The sequence below is a fragment of the Tachysurus vachellii genome, chromosome 2 (genome assembly GCF_030014155.1).
Source record: "Tachysurus vachellii isolate PV-2020 chromosome 2, HZAU_Pvac_v1, whole genome shotgun sequence".
Taxonomy (NCBI): Eukaryota; Metazoa; Chordata; class Actinopteri; order Siluriformes; family Bagridae; genus Tachysurus; species Tachysurus vachellii.
This window is the reverse complement of record NC_083461.1, coordinates 1,781,468-1,808,333: the sequence shown is the minus strand read 5'-3', so window position 1 is coordinate 1,808,333 and position 26,866 is coordinate 1,781,468. Positions and strand designations below refer to the sequence as shown.

Here is a 26,866-nt window from a genome sequence, read left to right as displayed (position 1 = left end):
GCAGACTAGACATTCAGATATGTCGTCTAGTGGTTGTTTTGGAGGAAACAGTACCGTTTCTGACCCTAAGATGCCAAATGCAACCATTATTGATGCTTCTAAGTTAAACTTAGTATTAAAGGCAGAGATAACTGCACCTCCTTATTATCGTGGAGATGGTACAGATAAGTGTTCCATGTTGGAGTGGGAAGAACTGATGCGAGTGTACTTAAACAAAAAGGAAGTGGTAGAATCAGAAAGGGTTGAAGAAGTAATGAATAGGCTAATGGGGAGGGCCAGGGACATTATAAAGGTCTGGCTGAGCAACAGAATAGTAACTCCCACTGTAGATGCTGTGTTCACAGTATTGAGACACCATTTTAGCGATTCCAGTAGATCTGGAATGCCTTTAGCTGATTTCTATTCTGTGAAACCGTATTCAAATGAGAGCCCACTGGATTATTGGTTAAGGTTGAACAAAGCAGCTGAGGTGGCTGAGCGAAGCCTTAGAGAGGAAGGCAGAACCTTGGAAAATCGAAGCAGAGAACTGGCTGTCATGTTTATTCGTCATTGTCCTGATAAGGAACTGTCTATTGTGTTCAAAAGCAAACCTACTCAGTCGTGGACAGCTTCTGAGGTCCAAGAGGGATTAGATGAGATGCTTAGGGAACGGAAAGCGACAAAGAGGGTTGCGTGTCAACAAACAGCCAGGGTTCTGGAGCCCATTGATGATCCAACTTCTCTGCCTCCTCATAGGTCAGAAACAGCCACACCAGCAACCGATAACACTTTAGACAAAGTTCTGACCATGCTAGAAAAGACTCTTGTGTGTAATGCTCAAACTGTGCGTGGTGGTTGGCCTAAGAATTCTAACAAACAGAGCCGTGGATGTAAAGTTTGTAACAGCAAAGACCATAGTACTACTACTCACTGCAGGATGTATAATCTCTGCTTTAAGTGTTTTTCTTCTGGACATATGAGCTTTAACTGTGAGAAAACCATGCCCAGGGAAAGCGCTGGCAGACAAGATAATGTCGCGTCTCAGGGAAACTAGAGAGCCTCCGTTGGGGGGAGGGCAATGTGGGGCAAAATGATGGTTCCTCATTGGACGCTGATGTTGAATCGGTTTATTCAATTTATTGTGAGAGTGTAAGCAAAGATAAAACTGTGATTTTTCAAAATACTATTCAGTCAATGCAGAATGACAGTCTGTTTTACACCAGTGTTTTGGTACAGGACAAGGTTTGTCTTCAGGGAATGTTGGACAGTGGTTCTATCGCGACTACTTTGAGTGCCAGTGTGGTGCCTCAACTGAGAAAAGCTGGAGTCCTAGATCAAGAGTTGTTTCCCCCGTCAGACATTGTCCTGGTTGGGTGTGGTGGGTAGCAGACTAGTCCTGCAGGTATATGTGATCTGAAACTTGAGGTGTATGGTTTCAGTTTTAGTGTGGTTTTGCAGCCAATGAGCAAACACCTTGTCTGGGGTCGGCTGCCACCAGGGCTGAAACTCTCAGTGGGCAGCACGGTTGTAATTGAACCTAGTACTTCTCGCTGTGTCCACCGTAACGTGCTTGTCGGTAGAGTAATCTCTCCCTTATGGGGCGACGGTTGGTTTCCGGTAAAAATGATAAACCCGACAAACTCAGAAATTGTGCTGCGCAAAAATGCGAAATTGGCTGATGTCTACCCGTGCATTGCTTTGGAAGATTTTGATCATGTGCAAGGACAACGAGTTTTCCAGAATGTAGCCATGAACAGCGGTAGTTCCTGTGGTAGCTTATCAGTGAAGAGCTCAGTGACTGGTGCTAATCACTTCAATGACATTAGTTTGGATGAGCTGGGCCTAAAGGACTTAAACTTAAATGACTGTGAGGTGTCGCCTTTTTGGAGAAGCAAGCTCATTGATCTGATAAAAAAATATGAGTGTGTTTTCGCTAGGCATTCGTTGAATTGCGGTGAAGCAAAGGGGTTTCGTCACCGCATTTGGTTGACCGATGACAAACCTTTCCGGTTACCGTATCGCAGAGTTTCCCCAGCTCACTATCAAAAGTTGAGAGAGACGCCCGATGAGATGGAACAGATGGAGATAATCAGGAAATCGATCAGTGAGTTTGCGTCACCGTTAGTGTTGGTTTGGAAAAAGAACGGTGATTTACGGTTGTGCACTGACTTTCAGTGGCTTAACGCTCGTACGGTGAAGGACGCACATCCTCTCCCTCACCAAGCAGATGTTCTAGCGGCGTTGGGGGGGGGAATACTTTATTTTGTACCATGGATTTAACATCAGGGTACTACAACATTCCTTTACATGAGGAGGATAAGAAATTTACAGCTTTCAGTTCTCCCCTAGGTTTACATGAGTACAACCGTTTGCCGCAAGGGCTCTGCAACAGTCCTGCTACATTCATGAGAATGATGTTGACTGTTTTCGGTGATCAAAATTTCATGAGTTTGCTCTGTTACCTACTGTAGATGATCTGTTAGTTTTTGGTAAGACAGAGGAAGAGAGTTTACAGAGACTGGAGTTGGTGTTTCAACGTCTCCGAGATCACAACTTGAAACTTTCACCCTCCAAGTGTAGGTTTTTGCGTAGATCAGTCAAATTCTTGGGTCACATTATTTCACAGGACGGAGTGGCTAGTGATCCTATGAAGGTGGAGGCTATTATAAATGTGTCCGAGAGTGACTTGATGGAAGTTGATGGTGTTACCCCGTCTGTGGGAAAAATCAGGTCATTTCTGGGCATGGTCGTGTACTATCAACATTTCATTGAAAATTGTTCCATGATTGCAAAGCCTCTCTTTCAGTTAATGACCGGTCAGAAGAGACCTAGAAAAGGGAGGGGTGCGGGAAAAAGGTTGGGAGCGGTCCGGAAACTCACTCCTAATGACTGGACTGAGGAATCCAGAGGCACGTTCGAGAATCTCAAGACTGTGCTGGTAGATCAGGTCCTACTTGCTCACCCTGACTTTTCAAAACCATTTTTACTGTCAGTAGATGCTTTGACGAGTCGACTTGGGGCTGTACTATCTCAGGTTCAGGAGGGTCATGCAGTTGCAAGGCCAATCGTCTTTGCATCAAAGTCCCTTAATCATGATCAGTCTAAGTATCCGGCTCATAGGCTCGAATTTTTGGCTATGAAATGGGCCATTTGCGATAAATTCAGTCATTGGCTTCGCGGGCACAGGTTTACGGTTTGGACGAATAACAACCCGCTCAAGTATATCTTGACCAAGCCGAGGCTTGATGCCTGCGAACAGAGATAGGTTGCGAAACTGGCCCCTTATGAATTTGACATAACATACATACATATTGAGTAGGGAGCCTTTTGCTGCTTCCAGGATTTTACACAGGCTGACCAGAACACCGTATGACATCTTGAGGCATGAAGCTGAGACCCTTGGGGTTTAGCAGGTGCAGGGTATGTTTCACTTATCTTGCGGAGGAGGAGGTTGTTGTGGAAATGTCTGGGTCACAGAAGTGTTGTGAAGTGACTAACCTGGTTCAGAGTTTTGCTCCAGGGAGAGTGTCCTGTGAGGAGATGTGAGCTGTATTCCATTCTCATCATCACTGGGAGGAAGGTGCGGCAGCTAGAGCAGTCGCATATGTTCAACATTTGAAGGGGTTGGAGGATGAGGCACAGTGCCCACTCGACAAGCTTACCCACGATGAGCTGCTTGAAAAACAATGTCATGACCCAGTGATTAGTAGGGTGAGATTCTTTGTGGAGCGAGCTAGACGTCCCTCTAGGAGAGAAAAGGTTCACGAGTCGAAAGAAACTGTACGGATACTCAGACAGTGGGGCAAATTTACGTTCAGGTTAGGTATACTTTACCGGGTGTCTAAGAATCCTATGACCAAGAATAAATCTTACCAGTTTGTTGTGCCTGCAGCTTTAAAGAATTTGGTCCTAAAAGGGGTGCATGATGATGCTGGTCATCAGGGCCAGCACCGCACTCTTTGGCTTGCAAGGCAGAGATTCTACTGGAACTCTATGGAGAAAGACGTGAAACTATATGTGTCGCAATGCAAGAGATGTGTATTAAGCAAAACTCCTGAGCCGCAGGCTAGAGCACCACTTGTATCCATAATGATGACAGCACCACTAGAGTTGGTTTGTATCGATTTCTGGACAGCTGAAGATGTCAATAACAAGTCAGTTGATGTGTTGGTAATAACCGACCACTTCACAAAGCTTGCATGTGCGTATGTTTGCCCAAATCAAACTGCGAAGTCTGTTGCCCGTGTTCTGTGGAACAACTTCTTTTGTGTATATGGTTTCCCAGCCCGAATCCATTCTGACCAGGGTGCAAACTTTGAAAGCTCGCTGATTGCAGAAAAGTTGAATTTGTCAGGTGTCTCCAAATCTCACACCACTCCTTACCACCCTATGGGTAATGGTCAGACTGAAAGGTTCAATCGTACTCTTGGTGACATGATAAGGTCCTTGCCTCCAAGGTCTAAAGCTAATTGGCCTCAGATGTTGAACACACTTGTAAGGACTCTGCCCGGACTCTGGCCACGTGCGTTTGTTTACGTTTCTCGTCACGTGTCTGCCCCGCCTTCGTCTGCTCCTCCCTGTCATCACACCTGATCCTTATTGTGTCATTGTCCTTTTTGTATTTAACTGTGCCGCGTTGCCTCGTGCAGCGCGACATCTACTGTGGTCTTAGTCCTGTTTAGTCCCATCTCGAGTCTGTGTTCCTGTTTTGTGTTTTGTCATTAAACCCTGTTTATTTATGCTATCCTGCGTTTGGGTCCGCTCTGTTCCGTGATCATTACAACACTGACCTTTTCATACAATTGTACCAGGCATGAGACTACTGGCTACCCACCATTCTTTTTGATGTTTGGTCGTACCCCGAGATTGACAGTAGATGTTCTGTTTGAGAGTGTAATCTTGGATGGGGGGACTGTTGACCTGAGTAAATATGTCCAGTCTCTGGGGAAGGATTTAAGGGAGGCAATGTCACTTGCACAGCAAAATGCACGTCAGCAGCAAAACAAACAGGCTGAACATTATGATCGCAAATGCAAGGGTCATTCATTAGAGTTGGGTGATAGAGTTCTTCTGGCAAACAAAGGGGAAAAAGGAAAAAGAAAATTAGCAGATCGTTGGGAGAGCACGGTGTACATTGTTGTGAGTAAGAACTGTTCTTTGAATACATACAAGATTCGCCACCCGGTTAATGGTCATGTCAGAACTGTACATCGGAACCTGCTAATGCCTGTAAATTTTTTACCATTGCCTGCTTGGGGGATTCAGTAAATTCAGAATGTGACTTGAGTTCAATTTGTGCTTCATCAAGTGCTGACCTCCAGAAGAGTGACACTATAGACAGAACTTCTCAATGGATTGCTGACTTGGGTGTAGTTGCAGGGAGGGAGAATGATGCATTGAGTGATGATGTGATTCACAGTAGTGAACATGAGACTTGTAACCTCGAAGTGGGGCAACACACTGAACAGGTTGAAGGGGTAGAGTGTCAAGACGTTTCTGAAAGCATGTCCAGTACTTCAGTGTCTGCATACATTGCATCAAATGATGAGACGTATGTCAGATGTACAGAATGTAGACTCTGTATCCCAAACCGTCGCTCCTACTGTTGATCATGTCTGTGATGTTTCTGCTGTTGTTAGAGAGATACCTGTGGGTTCATCCCAAGATACTTCACAGTCTTGTCACAACGTAAGAGACTCTGGTGAACAGCAGGGACCAAGAACAAGATTTGGTAGATTGATTACGCCTGTGCATAGACTGATACAAACAATGTCAACTCAAAGAGTTTGTCCTGCTCTGGAAGTTTAATTTTTTTAAATGTATTTCTTTTGTTGTTTCTGAGGGTAATTGTTTGAATGGGCTTCTGTTAATTTGATGGGTGAAGTAACCTTCCATGGTCCACAACTCACGAGTTTGCTTGAGAAAATAGGCATGCAGAGTGACTATTAGTGTATGTTATTATTGAAACTGTGTATATGGCATGGTTTTTCAAATGTTAGATTGGGGATTAGCTACCCTCGGTCTATCTGAATCTCTAATGGGATAGCTTCAATGCTGTACAACCTACGGTGGGTTATGGGTAATGACTACGCTGATATGTCGATGTTGGGTTGTCCAATAATCTAGTGTAAAACAGTGGGGGTGAATGTGGCGAGTGTAATGTTGTTACACTAGATTATTTAAATTACTATTAATTATTTGCACTAAAAATTGCATAGTTATGAATGTTATTTTTTATTTCTCTTTCTACAAATATAAATTTTATTTCTTTATTGGTTTTGTTTCCTCTCTTTCTTTTTGAAAACATTAAACTTTAAAAATAATGGTTAGTAAGAATTGTTAAAGTTATGTGTAAGCGTGAGGGTGGAGCTGACGTAACTTCCGGTGTACGCTCTCTTTCGCGGGATTTCAATGCGATGAGAGGTATGTTTTATCGGCTCCTCAAAAAAAAGTGTTCAAAATCAGTTAATTACTTACTTGTTTTGGGTTTTCTACACAATGTGATTTTTAGTAATTTTTTTTTTTGGTGTTAAGACATTATTAATCCAAGTTCTGAACATTGAAAAAGGATGTTTAATACAAAGTGAATTAACGTAATGGCCGCCATTACTCGTGTGGTAGGCTGCTGAAACTTATTACATGATGATGCACACTTAAATTTATACACTCATTACTGTAATGATCCAAGAGATTTACACGTATATAAATGTATGTGTAATGATTGACAGGCACTTCTAGAACAGACGTAATCCTGTTACTGCCTGATGGTGTCTGTTATGTGTAATGCAGGTATGTAAATGGATCATTTCAGTGTTGGTTCCTGTTCTTAGATTTTCTTCCTCATATTACAATTGTATGTGGTTGATGATTATTTTATGTTTTAATGTTTGCTCTCTTTCACGGGATTTCAATGCGATGAGAGGCACTTCTAGAACAGACGTAATCCTGTTACTGCCTGATGATGTCTGTTATGTGTAATGCAGAGATGAGAGATCCTGAGAAGCCACAAGTAAACCATTTGACAACTGCATCATGGTGTGAAGTCTCTTTCATTCTAAAAATACAAAACGCAGAAGAAAACCCACCACACTACCACATCAGTATTCTTTCTAAAGTTGGACATGGTTTCTGACACACACACACACACACACACACACACACACACACACACACAGATGGAACACAAATTTCTCAAACTAACAGCAACATGAGGCCATTAAGGTGTGAAACTGTCAAACTCATATGCCCCTTTTCCACCAAAAAGAACCGGGTGCTGGGTCAGAGCTAGCACTCCTGCTGGTTCAAAGTTGGTTCCACTGGCGAGCCTTCTAAGAACTGGTTCGCCTTTCCCCCGGCTAAAGAGCCATCACAGAGCCGAGTCTGACGTCACTGTATATGTGTCACGTGTCCCAGCAACTTTAGCGCAGCATCAACAATGGTGGATGTTGCTTTACTGTTAATGCTCATGGCTTTGTGAACCTACATTAACATCCAAACGCGGCGAATCCAGCGTGTACCTGCAGCTCCATGTAATCTGTATAAACGGAAGTTGTAATCGAGAAAGTACATAACGTTATTTTATCATTAACACAGAAAAAAGTTAGCTTTAGCATGTAGCTACCTACTATCATGTGTGCTGATAATGTATCATATCGTGGTAAAGTAAAAGTGTATTAAACATTAGTATACTTAAGGTACATTGTCACATGTGCTAACAGTAGCCCCGCCCACAGCCCCTGACACAAGCGGTGCTTTGGCTGTCGAAAAAGAAAGAACTGGTTCTAAATTAGGCTCTGGCTCTGAACCAGCACTCAAACTGCCTCGGTGGAAAAGGGGCAACAGACTCATGCAGCTATACAGGGAGTGCAGAATTATTAGGGAAGTTGTATTTTTGAGGATTAATTTTATTATTGAACAACAACCATGTTCTCAATGAACCCAAAAAACTCATTAATAGCAAAGCTGAATATTTTTGGAAGTAGTTTTTAGTTTGTTTGTAGTTTTAGCTATTTTAGGAGGATATCTGTGTGTGCAGGTGACTATTACTGTGCATAATTATTAGGCAACTTAACAAAAAACAAATATATACCCATTTCAATTATTTATTTTCACCAGTGAAACCAATATTACATCTCAACATTCACAAATATACATTTCTGACATTCAAAAACAAAACAAAAACAAATCAGTGACCAATATAGCCACCTTTCTTTGCAAGGACACTCAAAAGCCTGCCATCCATGGATTCTGTCAGTGTTTTGATCTGTTCACCGTCAACATTGCGTGCAGCAGCAACCACAGCCTCCCAGACACTCTTCAGAGAGGTGTACTGTTTTCCCTCCTTGTAAATCTCATATTTGATGATGGACCACAGGTTCTCTATGGGGTTCAGATCAGGTGAACAAGGAGGCCATGTCATTAGTTTTTCTTCTTTTAGACCCTTTCTTGCCAGCCACGCTGTGGAGTACTTGGACGCGTGTGATGGAGCATTGTCCTGCATGAAAATCATGTTTTTCTTGAAGGATGCAGACTTCTTCCTGTACCACTGCTTGAAGAAGGTGTCTTCCAGAAACTGGCAGTAGGACTGGGAGTTGAGCTTGACCCCATCCTCAACCCGAAAAGGCCCCACAAGCTCATCTTTGATGATACCAGCCCAAACCAGTACTCCACCTCCACCTTGCTGGCGTCTCAGTCGGACTGGAGCTCTCTGCCCTTTACCGATCCAGCCACGAGCCCATCCATCTGGCCCATCAAGACTCACTCTCATTTCATCAGTCCATAAAACCTTAGAAAAATCAGTCTTCAGATATTTCTTGGCCCAGTCTTGACGTTTCAGCTTGTGTGTCTTGTTCAGTGGTGGTCGTTTTTCAGCCTTTCTTACCTTGGCCATGTCTCTGAGTATTGCACACCTTGTGCTTTTGGGCACTCCAGTGATGTTGCAGCTCTGAAATATGGCAAAACTGGTGGCAAGTGGCATCTTGGCAGCTGCACGCTTGACTTTTCTCAGTTCATGGGCAGTTATTTTGCGCCTTGGTTTTTCCACACGCTTCTTGCGACCCTGTTGACTATTTTGAATGAAACGCTTGATTGTTCGATGATCACGCTTCAGAAGCTTGGCAATTTTAAGAGTGCTGCATCCCTCTGCAAGATATCTCACTATTTTTGACTTTTCGGAGCCTGTCAAGTCCTTCTTTTGACCCATTTTGCCAAAGGAAAGGAAGTTGCCTAATAATTATGCACACCTGATATAGGGTGTAGATGTCATTAGACCACACCCCTTCTCATTACAGAGATGCACATCACCTAATATGCTTAATTGGTTGTAGGCTTTCGAGCCTATACAGCTTGGAGTAAGACAACATGCATAAAGAGGATGATGTGGTCAAAATACTCATTTGCCTAATAATTCTGCACTCCCTGTATATCGAGAAAAGCAGAGGTCCTAGAACTGATCCTTGAGGGACCCCACGATTAACTGGTAATAAATAGGATTCACCATTTAATTCTACAAAATGGTATTGATCAGACAGGTAGGACCTAAACCAACTTAAAGCCTGTCCATGAATACCTGTGTAATTTTGTTAGCGATCTAGGAGAATGTTGTGATCTATAGTGTCGAATGCAGCACTAAGGTCAAGTAGAACTAATAGTGACATACAGTCTTTGTCCGAAGCTAAGAACAAGTCATTTGTGACTTTCACAAGTGCAGTTTCTGTGCTATGATGGGGCCTGAAACCTGATTGAAACTCTTCGAGGATATTGTTCTGCTGTAAGAAGGAGCTCAGTTGAACAGAGACAACCTTTTCTAGTATTTTAGACATAAACGGAAGATGTGAAATAGGTCTGTAATTTGATAGTTCATTAGGATCTAAATTAGGTTTTTTGATGAGTGGAGTAATAACTGCCAACTTGAATTTAAAGAATTGGATTTAAAGACGTAACCTAAAGATAACGAGGAGTTAATAATATAAAGAAGAGGCTCACCAGCTTTATGTAACACATCTTTCAGTAATTTAGTTGGAATGGGGTCTAGTGAACAAGTTGTTGATTTAGCTGTTGTAATAAGTTTATCTAACTCTTCCTGTCCTGTGCTTGTAAAGCACTGTAATTGTGTGTTTAGAGCCTTAGGTGAGGCTGGGTCACTAGTTGCTTTCATATGTTGAGCGTCACCTTTTTTTTTCCTGATACTTTTGATTTTATCAGTGAAGAAACTCAGTCTTCACTACTGAGCTGTGATGGAATAGTTTGTTCAGATTTCTGTTTTTTTTGTTAATCTAGCCACTGTGCTAAATTAAAAACCTAGGATTGTTCTGGTTATTTCTTATGAGTTTGCTCAGGTGCTCAGAGCCCTGGCCGCTTTTACAGCCTGTCTATAGTTGGACATACTTTCCTTATACACAATTCTGAAAACCTCTAATTTAGTTTTTCTCCACAAACGCTCGAGGTTACGGGTTTCTCTCTTGAGGGTGTGAGTATGACTATTATACCACGGTGCAAGAGTTTTATCTCTAACCTTCTGTAATCGGATTGGGGCAACAGTGTCTAATGTGCTAGTGAATATATCACCTATGCTGTTAGTTATTACATCTAGATCGTTTGTGTTTAAGGTTACAGTAAGATGTCCAGACAGATCAGGCAGGTTATTTGTGAATCTGTCTTTAGTGGTCGGAATAATAGTTCTACCGAGTCGATAACGTGGTGAGACACAGTTAGTCTGTTCTACAGGTAGTGTGTACGTTATGAGGTAATGGTCTGTGATGTCATCACTTTGAGGTATGATATCTATGTCATTGACGCCTATTTTGTGTGATATTATTAAATCTACTGTATGATTATGACGGTGAGTTACTCTAGTGATGTTTTGTTTAACCCCAAATGAGTTTAGTAGGTCCATAAATGTGAGTCCTAACGCATCGTTTGTGTCGTCAACATGAATGTTAAAATCTCCTACAATTAACGCTTTATCAAAGTTAACCAATAGGTCTGAAAGAAAATCTGAGAATTCTCTAAGAAAATCAGTGTAGGGCCCTGGGGGTCTGTACACGGTCACTAGAGCAAGAGACATCAGGGATTTTTTCATGTGCATGTGCGATAGTGCTTGTCCTTTATGTTAATTCAAAAGAATTAAATCTATACTGTGTTCTCTGGGTACCAGTAAGGGAATCACTGAAGATAGTGGCAACACCACCTCCACGACCAGTCTGACAAGGCTCATGCAACTTAGATATATCCTGACGGTGTAGACTCATTTAGACCGATGTAGCCTGTAGGTAAGGCTATTTTCTGAAATGATTTCATTTACAATAAGTGCTTTGGGAGCAAGTGATCTTATGTTCAGGAGCCCAATTTTTAGGAACTGTTTTTGTATGTTTCTTTGGCATTTTTCTGGTCTGATTACAGACACAGTTTCTATCGGATGAGCTATGTGTGCATTTGTGTCAATGTGTTGAGGTGAAGGATGGCTATTGAATTTTGGATTTAAAGCGTAGTTTACCAGTCAGAAGGTGTGCAGCGCCCTGGAGATGTGGTCCGAGAGGATCTCCATTCCAACTCTGCTGGGGTGCAGGCCGTCAGCACGGAACAGCCTAGGATGCTCCCAGAAAACATTCCAGTTATCAATAAAGAGTACTTTCTGAGCCTGACACCATGACTGTAGCCATTCATTTAAAGCAAGAAGTCTACTGAACCTTTCAATTCCTCGCTGGTACGTTGGAAGGGGTCCAGACACGATGATCCTCAAAGTGGGCACTGTTCTGCGAACCGTCTCCACCAGGGTGTTGAAATCCCTCTTCAGGATCTCTGACTGCCTCAGGCTGGTGTCATTCGAGCCAGCATGAAGAACCACAGCTCCGGTGTTTCTGCTCACAACCCTAGGTACCTGTTCAGCGACATCAAAAACACAAGCACCAGGTAAGCAGTGAGTGCGAGCCTTACCTTTAGCCACAGTAGCATGGACGTGGCGGACGATGGAGTCTCCGATGATCACAGCGTCGCGGTCTGTCTCGCAAAGGGGGGCAAAGCGGTTCCGTTTGGGGATCTCGAAGACCGGTGGTGGTGGAGGAGGAGAGGTCCTCGACCGGGGCCCAGCACGCGTCCACTGCTGCACCCAGGATCCGCGGTGCCCTGGCGCAGGAGTGAACAGCGCCTGGGCAGGAAACTTCCTGGGTGTGCTGGGTCTGGACAGAGAAGCACACGGAGTAGAGGTGGAGAGAGTAGAAATTACACGTGTCAAAATTGAACAAAAGTCTAAGAGTATAGGTCACCCTGCGATATGTCCACTTGGAGGCGGGCTCTAAGTTCCGACACTCCCTTAGCCTTTGTCTTAGAAGTCTTACCTAGCAGGTTAGCTGGCCATGAACAACCTCTGGACACTACTGCAAAATGCTCTACCAAATGTAGACTGGGGCAATGCACCCAGTTACAGTGTCTGGAAGCAGTGAGGGCTGTCAGGAGTCTTGTTGAAGAAGATGTTATGTACTGGCAAAAGGAGGCTTACACTCAAGGCTGTTCCCCATTTCACCACAAGGGATAGCCAATGGCAGCAGATTAGCAAGTTAGCAAGAAAGCATGCAATGCCTACTTACTGCACTTCCACACAAGTTGCATCATGTCACCATACATACAAACACACACACACACACACACACACACACATGCACCTACATTTCCCATTTAATAATAGCTTTATTCCTGAGAAATGTAGATTTGTTAGAACTCTATTAGAAAAGACAGCAGGATAAAAGATCCATATCCAGACTAGAGATGAGCCGGATACTCGGTTGAAACGAGTATCCGGTACGGATAAAGCACTTCTGCCGAGTACGAGTATAATATGAGTAATACGAGTCAATATCTGTGTTCGGATTGAATGAAAATCATCATTGGGTAGCTGATTGTGTCAGTGTTCTGTGATAGGCTAGTCACAGCGCCCCTCCCCTACAGTGATAGGCTAGTCACAGCGCCCCTCCCCTACACACATACAGATGTATTGTGTTGCTGTGTCTCGCTCTGCTCACTCACAGTCACACACAGAACAGCTCTCTGTCTCTCCCTCAGTCACTCGGGTTCGCGGGTATTTTCCGTTAACGTTTAGGGTTTCTTCAGCTTTTTACTTCGGGTTGTAACATTAATAATACGTATATTACGACTGAGAATACGTTAATAATACGTATATTTTTCTAATCAGCAATAAATATAACAATTTCTGATCAACCCATATCAATTGCATGCTTAAAATAACATACCGTTTAAAGCCCCGTCCATTTCAAGACAAGTCCCGCTTACTTCCGGGTTAGGCCGCACCCACTCCGAGTACAGATACAGATAATTCATATGGTTAACAGATACAGATACAGATAATGCTGTACTCGCTCATCCCTAATCCAGACCATAGGGTGACAGCCATGAGAGTGAGTAACATCATTTTATTAGGGGAAAACTTTAGAATGAGAGTGTGAACCACAACTTCAGCATTAAAGCCTACACAGTGGAGCAAATAGGTTATGATTAGGTGACATAGCTGCAAAGCTAATGCTAAGGCTCACTTCACTGGAACTGAGAGGCTCAAAGCAGTTCCATCAGAACCTTGCCCCTGTACACAAATTGAGCTCCATTGACACTCAAGTTCTTTCACTTAACCTTAACACACCGTGTCTTCTTCAAGCTCACTTTGTGCACAGGGACATTGACATGCTAGAACAGTGTTTGTCCTTAAAGTCTTACTTCCAGTGAAGGAAGTGACACTGGAGACAACAAAATGTTAACCATTTCTACAAAATATAAAGGTTGCATTCGTATTTATGCAAAACTTGCACACAAACTGTTGCTGAACTTTAACACCTTGACTTGGTAAAAAACCACACACTGTCCTCATGCTGGTGTTTAGTTTGAGATCATCTCACACTAGACGATGTGTTTAGTGCTTAAAATAGGAACCAGAGCTTATTCTGTGTTTTTGGGGCTATAAATGATGGCACAAGGCAACTGTGGACTGAACTGTAAGATATGTTTATTAATTCTCTACTAAACAGAAATTTTAATACAACCAGTGAAGTCATTTAGAGACATCTGTGGGAATGAACATGTTGCTAAAATGAGCTTAAATAGGAACACAAAAAATACACTGTGGTATTTGTCATGTTTGTTAATGTAAATAGTCTGAAAACATTTAAAATAAAGCACTTCTTGGCACATCATCGGTCTCAACATACATGTTTAATCTGATTTAATGTTCAGTGTCTGAAATTTAATTTCAGGTTAAACAGCCACATCTCATCAGTAATGTTGGAATCTTTATATTCAGCCCTTTTTCACTTCCGGCTCTTAATATTTCTGAAAAACTTAATGATTTAGTTAAACAGAAAAAAAAGTTTAAACAAATTGACCACCAAGAAGCTTTTCTTGACAATTTAACCTTCAAAATCAAACAATAATATTAGTTTTTTACATTTTAGAAATCATCTGCACTATTTCAAGAAAAAATGCTGAGAAAAATTGAAGAAGGCTTCAGTAGAAAAAAACACAAAAGTAAAAAATACAATTTCTCTTTTATTTTAACATGAGCGTAAACGTCTTCATGGCTCTTGGCTCTGGATGTTCTGGATGATGAAGTTTTTTTGGCAAAACTCACAGCTGCATACTGTAGTTCAAGACATCATCATCAGCAGCAGCAGTCTGATGAAGAACAAGAGCCGTTTATTAATCAGAGCAGATTATAAGACTAAAATAATGACTACACTGATATTTAGGTGAATAGATGTCTATTAAAATTCTCTGTGCATTCAGATGTGGATTTATTTAACAGAACAGAATCCCAGTTAATAGAAGACTGGATTACCTGATTGGTGGGAATTTGATGGTTGCTTGATGAAGCATCTGAACAATAAGACACACAAGTAAAGATGAAATTCACAACATACAACAACTTTATACAATAACTCTATAAATAACAACAAATAAAAATAAACAAACCTTTTCTGTGATTTTTATATAAAACTCCAACCAGAAGTGAGATTACAATAACAGAGAATATATTGGAGGCTGTTAAGGGAATAATCCAGTTGTGTTCGCCTGGAATGATGAAAATACACACAATGTATAAATCTACAACTTGTATAAATATTGTATGATTTATGAACAGTGAGAGGTTGTCGCTATGGAACATTCTGTTATAGACAGTGAAAGGAAACCAAATTATTACTTGTTTCTGTGCTGTTGGGTGTTGTTGTATTACGGTGTGTCTTCTCTTTGTCTATACAGATAAATCAGAAACACAGCAAATTAACAGAAATGATACTAAATATAAATAAAGTGAAATATTCAACATTTAATGCATATGTAGACATAATTCTGGTTAAAGTGTTGATCTGGAATTAGCAGGTTATCAGAGTAAAACTGTTTACCTTAAATTGCAGACGTGTTCCAGATGTGAACTTCACTACACTTCCTTCCATTTCTCCACAGAAATATTCTCCTTTATCATCTTCTGTTGTTTTTTTAATACTGAGATCAAATTTACTGTCATTTACACTAATACTGAAACGAGCATCGTTAAATCCTTCATCAAATTTGTAGCCCAATTTGTTCATGTATAGTTTTGCAATAAACTGAGGTAATTTTCCTGAACTCTGTCTGTACCAAACTACATTATCTTTCTTTGTGACACTTTCAGTGTTACACTTCATAGTTACATCTTCTCCACGCTTTACTGTTATCACATCAATCTCCTTGATGTCAGAAGTTTTCACTGTAAAAATGTTTAATATTTGATGTCAGTAAATGAGTTAAATATAAAATATTACAGTTTTACATTAAAGTTTCAGAAAGTTACTCACCAGCTGTGAAGAGAGAAAAAAGAGCACAAAGAGCGACAAAGAGTCTGATCATCGTTCCTGTTCAGACCAAGTGATCTAATGAACTTGTGTGTTCAGTAGAAAACCAGGTCCAGGCTCACACCTGATTGGATGTTTTGAAGCTGTGGACTGATTTGATTGGTCAATTAGCCATAATGAGGTGTGAAGTTCACAGTGAATTCTTGTCTATTCTGATGGTGTGACGAGTCACATGACTTTACCAGTCCAGTTTATCAGTCCTGTGTGCTGAAATCTCTCTGATAGAAGAAGTTTAATGAAGAGCAAAACATTTTTTTGTTTATCTTTTACTTTGTCAAACTAAAGAATGCAACTTTACTTTAGAGCTTACAGTTTAAGCTTAAGCTCCAGTTTTGTACCTTTAATGACCTTTAATATTTATTTACTTCCATATTTTTGTAGCTAAATATACAAAAACAATCTCTTAATGGTTCCATTCCAGTGACAAGCATTTAAAAACACACCTCTGGTACTTGTTAATGGCATTTTGTTTTCTTTGAAGTAAACACTAATTATAGCATAAAACATGTCCTGGGGCCTGTTTCAGAAAGCAGGTTAAGTGAAAACTCTGAGTATGTTAACCCTGAAATGAGGGAAACTCTGGGTTTTCCGTTTCAGAAAGGGAGTTATGTTAACCCCAAGAAAGCAGGTTAAGTTAAGCCCGTTTATGAAAGAGAGGTAACTTATACTCAGAGTCAGTTACCATAGTAACTTACTCTGTGAACCTAACCTGGTCGGGAGCAGGGGGGTATTCCAGAAAGCTTGGTTAACTTACCATTTGATAAAACATAAATTCTGGGTTGATTTACCCCAAACAGGCATACCATGAGTATGTCGGTTCCAAAACACCTGAGAAGAGTTGGTTTAATCAACCTCCAACTGGTTACCCAGAGTTTATGCGCGTGCACGGTGCATGTATAAAGACATTTTCAATGGATCGCCGATTTCACGAGTCACCATGGAAACTCAAAGCGAAAAAAAAGAGAGCGCCGTATTTCACAGAGGTGGAGTTGGAGGTTTTAATGCACGCTTATGAGGAGTTGAAGCCAATAATATTAAAAAGAAGCAATACAGCTGCATCGGCTAAAGCAAGAGAGTTGGCTTGGCAAAAAATAACGGACAGAATAAATGCGTGAGTGTATTAAATTACAAATTTGGTATTGGCTCCCGTTTTATTATAATGCAAAATAATAATGAAGTATGACTTATACATCCTTTTGAATATGTTATATCACTATGAAAGCATTTACTTTTCCTGCCATTTATTTCTTTAGTTTAAAATAATAATGTATATTTCTTATTTAATAAGGTGTAATCCTTCTGAGCCACAAGAACTTTAAGCCAAATCAAAATGAAACACACAAACATTCTGCAAAAAGGTAATATTTGATTACACAATTACTGAACTATTATTATAACAGGATTTAGTATATTCATTCTGTCATGTAGCTAATAGAAAGAAGACTGAAGCCCGTCTAGCTGGCGGGAGCCCACCACCACCTCCCCTCACCCCATCTGAGAAGCTGGCTCTGTCCCTTAATAAAGGGCAACCAGTGGTTGCTGGCATTCCAGGGGGCAGTTCATCGCAAACACCATGCACCACAAGTGATGGTGAAAAAATGGTGAAATGTAAGTTTACCTCTATGATTTGTTTTCATTTTTTGTCCTAATAAATTACTATCTCTGTCACTTAAAGGCTTTTTGAACAAGATTAATTTTTATGTAGGCTTATTTTATTTAACTGCATATGATGTATAGGCTACTGTGATCTTAGTCTGACATGTTACTCTTTTCATGTATTATTTTCTTTGATAATATTGAGAATTTAATGGGTTGTGTGTTCTTATAGGTACTGATGGACGGATTGTATTATTGGACCCTCCAGAAAGAACACAGTCTGTCACAGTTGTAAGTGATTTGTTGTCAGGTACAGTACCTTTAGTTGCTTTTAGGTATTTTATTTTTTTTTTTTTGCCAGATAATGTATACTTGAATATTTCTCCTGTAGGATGAAGATGATGAAGAGACCACATCTGCTGTGACAGAAGTGGACAATGCTGGTAGATCCACTGAGGTATGATGCATACCATTATAATGTATGGCCCCTTTTTGCATTAGAGTAACAAACTGTCATTGTCCTTTCACAGTACATACCTAGGGATTTGCCCACAGATGAGGGTCCTTCAACCTCACACAATCTAAGCAGGGTAAGAATTTGTGTCCAGGTGTCCATATTTGAATTTTATTGTCTGACCAAACAATCTCATTCATTAAATTTTTTCCACCTTCCTAGATGCCAGCAAAGGAGCTGTATAAGGTCCATCTTCAAAAACAAATAAGAAAAAGTGACATGGAGATGGACCTTATACAGCTTCAAATGGAAGAGAAAAGGCTCCTCATTAAAAAAGCAGCACTTGAAATTTAATTACTGGAGCATCGCCTTAAGGTGAGAACTTGTCTGAATATTAATCTGTTGCATGTTAAAAGTGTTTTGTGTGTGTGTGTGTGTATGTGTGTGTGTGTAAAGCAATATAAAAAAAACATTTTATTGAATTTTACTTTTATTGTTTTTCAGAAAATAAAGAAATCAACTGCCTGGCAGACCAGTGCAAAAAAATTAATAAAAGTAATTTTGACAGATCCTGTCTCTCAAAAGTCTTCCGTCTCTGTTGGCCTCTAAAATCTGTAGGAGTTCCTCTGGGCCATCTTCCTCAATACAAGGAGGGTGGCTCTCTCCTCTTATAATGGCAATATTGTGAAGCACAACACAAGCCACTATAATGTCACATGCCCTCTCTGGACTAACCCGGAGCCCATGGAGACACTGAAACCGAGATTTAAGGATCCCTATAGTGATCTCCACCTTGGCCCGTGTTCGGCTGTGAGCCAGGTTAAGAGTGTACAGTAGCGAGTAAGTGAACAAAAGTGAAAGTGTAAATCCTCCGCCTGTTTACTCCTCCCTCAACCTCCGTGCGCATCTTCCGTAAAATAAAACCAGTTTATTTTTTTAACATTCTCTTTTATTACTGTAAGTTTTTATACAATATTTGTCATTTATAAATACAGTACTGAACATTTTTCATATTCAAAACACAAACAAAACAACTGGAGTGGAATTTTGCGAGCTGGAACGGATTATTGGGATTTCAATTAATTTAAATGGGGAAAATTGCTTTGAGATACGAGCAATTTGAGAATTTGTGGAATTTGTTAGTGAATCTTGACTTGAATGAATGACTTACAGGCTCTTAAAATTTCTGGAAAAGTGGAAAATACCAAAATTCAAGTGGTCCACAAAAACTTAAGCAAATTATGTACCAAGAGCCTTTTCTTGATATTTTAATATCTACTAGGTCTGAGATCACCAAACACTTAAAATAGCAATTTATCTGGATGTCCCGGGTTCGGGGTCTCACACCAAAAAAAATTATATCAGAATTGTGTGTCTGCACTTATATGTAATCTAGTCTCATTTAGTATAACTGCTTGAATAAAGCACCAACACAAAATAAATTAACCAAAATGAATAATGTATTTACTAATTTTCTTTTGTTTCACTTTTAAACTGTATTGCAGGTTTGTGTAACTTTCTTGTTCTGTTCAATTTTAACAAAAAAAAAAAACAACAAATTTTTTAAATTGAGCACAATTTACCCATTTAACAATAAGAGATATTTAACAATTCCAATAACAACAAAAGAAAGAAATATCCCAAATAGTCCATAGACAAATGCATAAATACCAAAGTTCCCGGTTGAGGTAACGTTGAAAGAAGAAAGAAAAAAAAAAAAACTGTGGGGTCCTTTGGGGGCGTACAGTCCTGTGGGGGCGCAGTCCATCCGAATAGATTCCAGAGTAACACGTCCTTATCGACCCGAATCCAATGCAATCACACCGCGATGAAACAGTCCCAGCTCATAAAACACACACGTTGCAAAACCTAATGCAATGAAACAGTTCAGACATGTATTTTGACAGAGATTCGCAAGGATGGATAAAGTTGAACAGCCGCCAAAAACATGCAGCACGCATCTTTCACCACTACTGGCGCACAAGTGACGTCAGCAACACTCGACTCAACTTCTCTAATACATTTCACACCCCAAAAAAATATATATATACCCACATATATACATATCTTACATGACTAAACATGTTATGCATTAGATAGAAAAAGAAAAGAAAATATGTATATAAGTGCAAATAAGAAACACTTATTCTAAGTATGGTAAATAATGACAGATTTATTGGATCTATCAGTTAAATTATTCGAGTGGGTTACACATAGTTCAAGACATCATCATCAGCAGTCTGATGAAGAACAAGAGCTGTTTATTAATCAGAGCAGATTAAAAGTCTAAAATAATGACTACACCAATATTTAGGTGAATAGATGTCTATTAAAATTATCTGTGCATTTAGATGTGGATTTATTTAACAGAACAGAATCCCAGTTGTGCTCGTGTTCTTGATGTTGCTGCACAGGTACCTGGGATCCTGAGCAAGCACACCGGAGCTGTGGTTCTTCATGCCGGCATAAACGACACCAGCCTGAGGCAGTCAGATCACCATTCACTCACTCCCCCACCCCCCATTGCCCCTACACTGAATAAACTGCGCTACTAGCATTGTTTTCATCTGACTTCCTGAATTAGTGCTGTTGTTTCGTGGCCACCTCCCTAGAGTGCCCTACACAATGAACATATGTTTTTAAATAGAAACACAAAAAATGGTCACACTTTGATATTTGTGGAATTTCTTAATACATTAAAAATACTCTAAAAATCATTTAAAATAAAGAACTTTAACAAACATTTTTAATCTGATTCAAAGTTCAGTGTCTGAAATATAATTTCAGGTTAAACAGCCACATGTCATGGAGTAACCAGGTCCTTCCCTCACTCACCAGCATTCACATCCACCTGAGTACTAATCAGCACCACCTATTCCGCATTCACCAATCAACACACACCCTATATAAGCCACTCTCAGTCACTCACTCATTGTCTGGTCTCGTATGTACTAACATGATTTTCTCTGCAGTCATTCAAGCTCCAGACTCCTCTTTGTCTCACAGCAGTCGGCTACCCTCCCTTCGTCCTTGCTTTTGGACAGGATTCGCTCCTATATATATATATATATATATATATATATATATATATATATATATATATATATATATATATATATAATATACTTCCTCAAGTTAAGGATTCAGTTACTGGAGTTCCTGAGATATCCCCTACAGGTGTGTTTGTGTGTGTTGCAACGTTTTGGTGCTTCGTACTTTCTTTCCTGATATATATGTTCATGGACTTCAATAAACCTCACTCTGTTTTGCTTACCTTGGTCCGTAGCGTGTGACCTACTACCGTAAGCAAGATGAACGTTCCAGCATCAGATCCCATTCGCTAACTAGTGGATCTTCTTCGCTCATCGCTACAATCCAACACCACCACACCTGTTACAGCACCGTCTTCATCTGCCGCCGTAGTCGCATCCCCCATGGCCAGCCCGGCACCCTACTGTGGTTCGGCAGAGAATTGCACTGGATTTTTGCTTCAATGTTCACTTGTGTTCGAGATGCAGCCGCAGCAATACCCCACCAAACGCTCCAAAATAGCTTTCATCAATTCACATTTACAAGGGAAGGCTCTCGAATGGGCAAATTCGTTGTGGCAACAAAACTCCCTGACGGTACAGTCATACAAACGTAAGTGTTCTATCTTTTCTCCATCACTCTATTTGTATTTTACCTCTCCTTGACTCCGGTTCAACTTCATCTACTCAAAACTATCAGAGATAGATCAGCGTTCCAAAGGCACTCCAAGCCCACTCCATCACTGGCAAACCATTAAACAGAGCCAACATACACCATATTGCAGGACTAGTGATGCTGACAGTGGCAGCGCTGCATGTGGAGGATATCACCCTTCTGGTTCTGGAGAATTCCACCTCGGATATCATCCCCGGGTATCCGTGGCTTATACAACACCACTCGGATCTCTCTTGGGAAACCATTGAGGTGAAGAGGTGGCATCCTCACTGTTTGTCGACCTGTTTCCCTCAACAGCCTTTACGACTTAGTCCATCAATATCCAGAGTACGAGTACGTACCACTTCCATTAAAAGCCCTCACTGTCATTTGTGACTTTCACAAGTGCAGTTTCTGTGCTATGATGGGGCCTGAAACCTGATTGAAACTCTTCCAGGATATTGTTCTTCTGTAAGAAGGAGCTCAGTTGAACAAAGACAACCTTTTCAAGTATTTTATACATAAACGGAAGATGTGAAACAGGTCTGTAATTTGATAGGTCATTTGGATCTAAATTAGGTTTTTTGATGAGTGGCGTAATAACTGCCAACTTGAAGGATTTAAAGACGTAACCTAAAGATAACAAGGAATTAATAATACAAAGAAGAGGCTCACCAGCTTTATGTAACACTTCTTTCAGTAATTTAGTTGGAATGGGGTCTAGTGAACAAGTTGTTGATTTAGCTGTTGTAATAAGTTTATCTAATTCTTCCTGTCCTGTGCTTGTAAAGCACTGTAATTGTGTGTTTACAGCCTTAGGTGAGGCTGGGTCACTAGTTGCTTTCATATGTTGAGCGTCACCTATTTTTTTTCCTGATACTTTTGATTTTGTCAGTGAAGAAACTCAAAGTCCTCACTACTGAGCTGTGATGGAATAGTTTGTTCAGATTTCATTTTTTTTTGTTAATCTAGCCACTGTGTTAAATAAAAACCTAGGATTGTTCTGGTTATTTCTTATGAGTTTGCTCAGGTGCTCGACCCTGGCCGCTTTTAGAGCCTGTCTATAGTTGGACATACTTTCCTTATACGCGATTCTGAAAACCTCTAATTTAGTTTTTCTCCACTTTCGCTCGAGGTTACGGGTTTCTCTCTTGAGGGTGTGAGTATGACTATTATACCACGGTGCAAGAGTTTTATCTCTAACCTTCTGTAATCGGATTGGGGCAACAGTGTCTAATGTGCTAGTGAATATATCACCTATGCTGTTAGTTATTACATCTAGATCGTTTGTGTTTAAGGGTACAGTAAGAAGTCCAGACAGATCAGGCATGTTATTTGTCTTTAGTGGTCGGAATAATAGTTCTACCGAGTCGATAACGTGGTGAGACACAGTTAGTCTGTTCTACAGGTAGTGTGTACGTTATGAGGTAATGGTCTGTGATGTCATCACTTTGAGGTATGATATCTATGTCATTGACGCCTATTTTGTGTGATATTATTAAATCTACTGTATGAGTTGCTCTAGTGATGTTTTGTTTAACCCCAAATGAGTTTAGTAGGTCCATAAATGTGAGTCCTAACGCATCGTTTGTGTCGTCAACATGAATGTTAAAATCTCCTACAATTAACGCTTTATCAAAGTTAACCAATAGGTCTGAAAGAAAATCTGCGAATTCTCTAAGAAAATCAGTGTAGGGCCCTGGGGGTCTGTACACGGTCGCTAGAGCAAGAGACATCAGGGATTTTTTCGTGTGCATGTGCGATAGTGTAACAAAGGACAAGCACTTCAAAAGAATTAAATCTATACTGTGTTCTCTGGGTAACAGTAAGGGAATCACTGAAGATAGTGGCAACACCACCTCCATGACGAGTCTGACAAGGCTCATGCAACTTAGATATATCCTGACGGTGTAGACTCATTTAGACCGATGTAGTCATTTGGCTTAATCCAAGTTTTGGTAAGGCAGAGTGCGGTAAGGCTATTTTCTGAAATGATTTCATTTACGATAAGTGCTTTGGGAGCAAGTGATCTAATGTTCAGGAGCCCAAACTTTAGGAACTGTTTTTGTATGTTTCTTTGGCATTTTTCTGGTCTGATTACAGACACAGTTTCTATCGGATGAGCTATGTGTGCATTTGTGTCAATGTGTTGAGGTGAAGGATGGCTATTGAATTTTGGATTTAAAGCGTAGTTTACCAGTCAGAGGGTGTGCAGCGCCCTGGAGATGTGGTCCGAGAGTATCTCCATTCCAACTCTGCTGGGGTGCAGGCCGTCAGCACGGAACAGCCTAGGATGCTCCCAGAAAACATTCCAGTTATCAATAAAGAGTACTTTCTGAGCCTGACACCATGACTGTAGCCATTCATTTAAAGCAAGAAGTCTACTGAACCTTTCAATTCCTCGCTGGTACGTTGGAAGGGGTCCAGACACGATGATCCTCACCGTGTGCACTGTTCTGCGAACCGTCTCCACCAGGGTGTTGAAATCCCTCTTCAGGATCTCTGACTGCCTCAGGCTGGTGTCATTCGAGCCGGCATGAAGAACCACAGCTCGGTGTTTCTGCTCACAACCCTAGGTACCTGTTCAGCGACATCAAAAACACAAGCACCAGGTAAGCAGTGAGTGCGAGCCTTACCTTTAGCCACAGTAGCATGGACGTGGTGGACGATGGAGTCTCCGATGATCACAGCATCGCGGTCTGTCTCGCAAAGGGGGGCAAAGCGGTTCCGTGTGGGGATCTCGAAGACCGGTGGAGGAGGAGAGGTCCTCGACCGGGGCCCGGCACGCGTCCTCCACTGCTGCACCCAGGATCCGCGGTGCCCTGGCGCAGGAGTGAACAGCGCCTGGGCAGGAAACTTCCTGAGTGTGCTGGGTCTGGACAGAGAAGCACACGGAGTAGAGGTAGAGGGAGTAGAAATTACACGTGTCACACAGCTCTAATGTGTCATCGCCTGCACTCAGAGGCAGAGACATAACCGACATGATGTTATAGAGCAAGTACAACAGAGATAAAAGATGTACTAGCGGTAGTTGGGCTAACAGGCTAGTGATGCTAACCAGCTAGCAGCCGTTGCTGGGAAAACAAATAAAGATATCAGAAAGTAAGGAGTTAAAGTATAAACTCAAGATAAATCGAAATTGAATAAAAATACTCAGCCAAGCAAACAAATGCGACGCAGCAAACAATTAAAACACTGCGTTTATATGACCATAGACGCTACAATCTAACTGCAACACAAAAAATATGCGCCAACCCGGTGGCTAAGGCTGTTGGCGAGCCCCCACTGTCGTCGTTAATGCAGGTTCAGTGGCCTCCGACTTCCGTATGGCATAACACAAACCAAAACCGAATAATTCAAGGACCACTACAAGCTCACAGCTTGGAAGATGCAAGAACTCCAACGCTGCTACACGCTGCTGCTGCTACACCCAGACCAGCGGTTGTGCTTTATCCCACATCCACATGCTTGACGAGGAATCTGAGCAACCAGAGACCATCCTTCTATCCTCCATGATTGTCAGTACCATTCAGTGGACACCTGAAGAGAAAAATACTGTCCATCCACCACCGGAATGTCCACCCAATGTTCAGTTCATACCTTCACCTCAAGACATGCCCCTCATTAACCAAATACATACCTCTGTTGGCACTGGTCACCTTGGCATCAGTCGAACCCTCTCACTCCTCCAATCTAATGATCAGACTGAGAGGAAAATTCAAGACAAAAGTAAGTTCCTCCAAGCTTTCTGTCAGCTCCAGCTGGACACCTGTGGTCAGTTCCTCCCATGGGCACTTTCACTCTCCCCTCTCTCCCAGGTCCTAGTGCCCCCTTTCCTTTCCCTAGTGCCATCTTTCCTGATATATATGTTCATGGACTTCAATAAACCTCACTCTGTTTTGCTTACCTTGGTCCATAGTGTGTGTATCATTACACCACATCTCATCAGTAATGTTGGAATCTTTATATATAGCCCTCTTTCACTTATAGGCCCTTAATATTTCTGGAAATATTAATGTTTTAGTTAATCTGAAATAACTTAAAAATGGACAAAAACAGTGGTCCACAAAAAGTTTAATCAAATTGTGTACCAAGAGCCTTTTTTTGACAGTTTAACCTTCAATATCAAAAACAATAATATTTGTTTTTTTACATTTTAGAAATCTTCTGCACTACTTCAAGAAATGCTGAGAAACCCTGAAGAAGGCTTAGTAGAAAAAAAACACCATGTTTTCCTACAGCTCAATTTGTGCATCACGTGGCAAGCTAGCATCTTGTAGTTTGGTTGCTAAATTCTTTTCACATGCTCCACTATTACCTGAGGTTTCTATTTTTGTGCTGTGACACTGGAGACAACAAAATGTTAAACGTTTCTACAAAATATAAAGGTTGCATTCGTATTGATGCAAAACTTGCACACAAACTGTTGCTGAACTTTAACAACTTTGACGTGGTTAAAAACCACACACTGTCATCATGCTGGTGTTTAGTTTGAGATCATCTCACACTAGACGATACATGGGAATGTTAATGGAAACAACAAACCTGCTTAAATTGTTTAGTGCTTAAAATAGAAACCAGAGCTTATTCTGTGTTTTTTGGGGCTATAAATGATGGCACAAGGCAACTGTGGACTGAACTGTAAGATATGTTTATTAATTCTCTACTAAACAGAAATTTTAATACAACCAGTAAAGTCATTTAGAGACATCTGTGGGAATGAACATGTTGCTAAAATTAGCTTAAATAGAACACAAAAAATACACTGTGGTATTTGTCATGTTTGTTAATGTAAATAGTCTGAAAACATTTAAAATAAAGCACTTCTTGGCACATCATCGGTCTCAACATACATGTTTAATCTGATTTAATGTTCAGTGTCTAAAATTTAATTTCAGGTTAAACAGCCGCATCTCATCAGTAATGTTGGAATCTTTATATTCAGCCCTTTTTTTACTTACAGACTCTTAATATTTCTGGAAAAGTTAATGTTATATTACTCTGAAATAACTTTAAAAATGGACAAAAACAGGGCCACAAAAGCTTAATTAAAAACCTTTAATGTCAAAAACAATATTAGGTTTTTTTACATTTTAGAAATCATCTGAACTATTTCAAGAAAAAATGCTGAGAAAAACTGAAGAAGGTTTCAGAAAAAATATTATTTGTCTATTTTATTTTAACATGAGCATAAACGTCTTCATGGCTCTTGGCTCTGGATGTTCTGGAGGATGAAGGTTTTTTAGCAAAACTCACAGCTGCA

The 26,866-nt window shown here is 40.7% G+C and overlaps 1 protein-coding gene and 1 long non-coding RNA gene across 2 annotated transcripts in view; one reads left to right on the top strand and one right to left on the bottom strand.

Moving 5' to 3' along the window:
* LOC132861792 (legumain-like) overlaps positions 1–26,866 on the bottom strand; it is a 196,094-nt gene that overhangs the window by 155,479 nt on the left and 13,749 nt on the right. The window lies entirely within an intron of this gene.
* LOC132861223 (uncharacterized) lies at positions 6,329–6,999 on the top strand. The gene is made up of 3 exons (XR_009649909.1): positions 6,329–6,402; positions 6,708–6,768; positions 6,965–6,999. It is a non-coding gene; the product is annotated as an uncharacterized LOC132861223 (long non-coding RNA).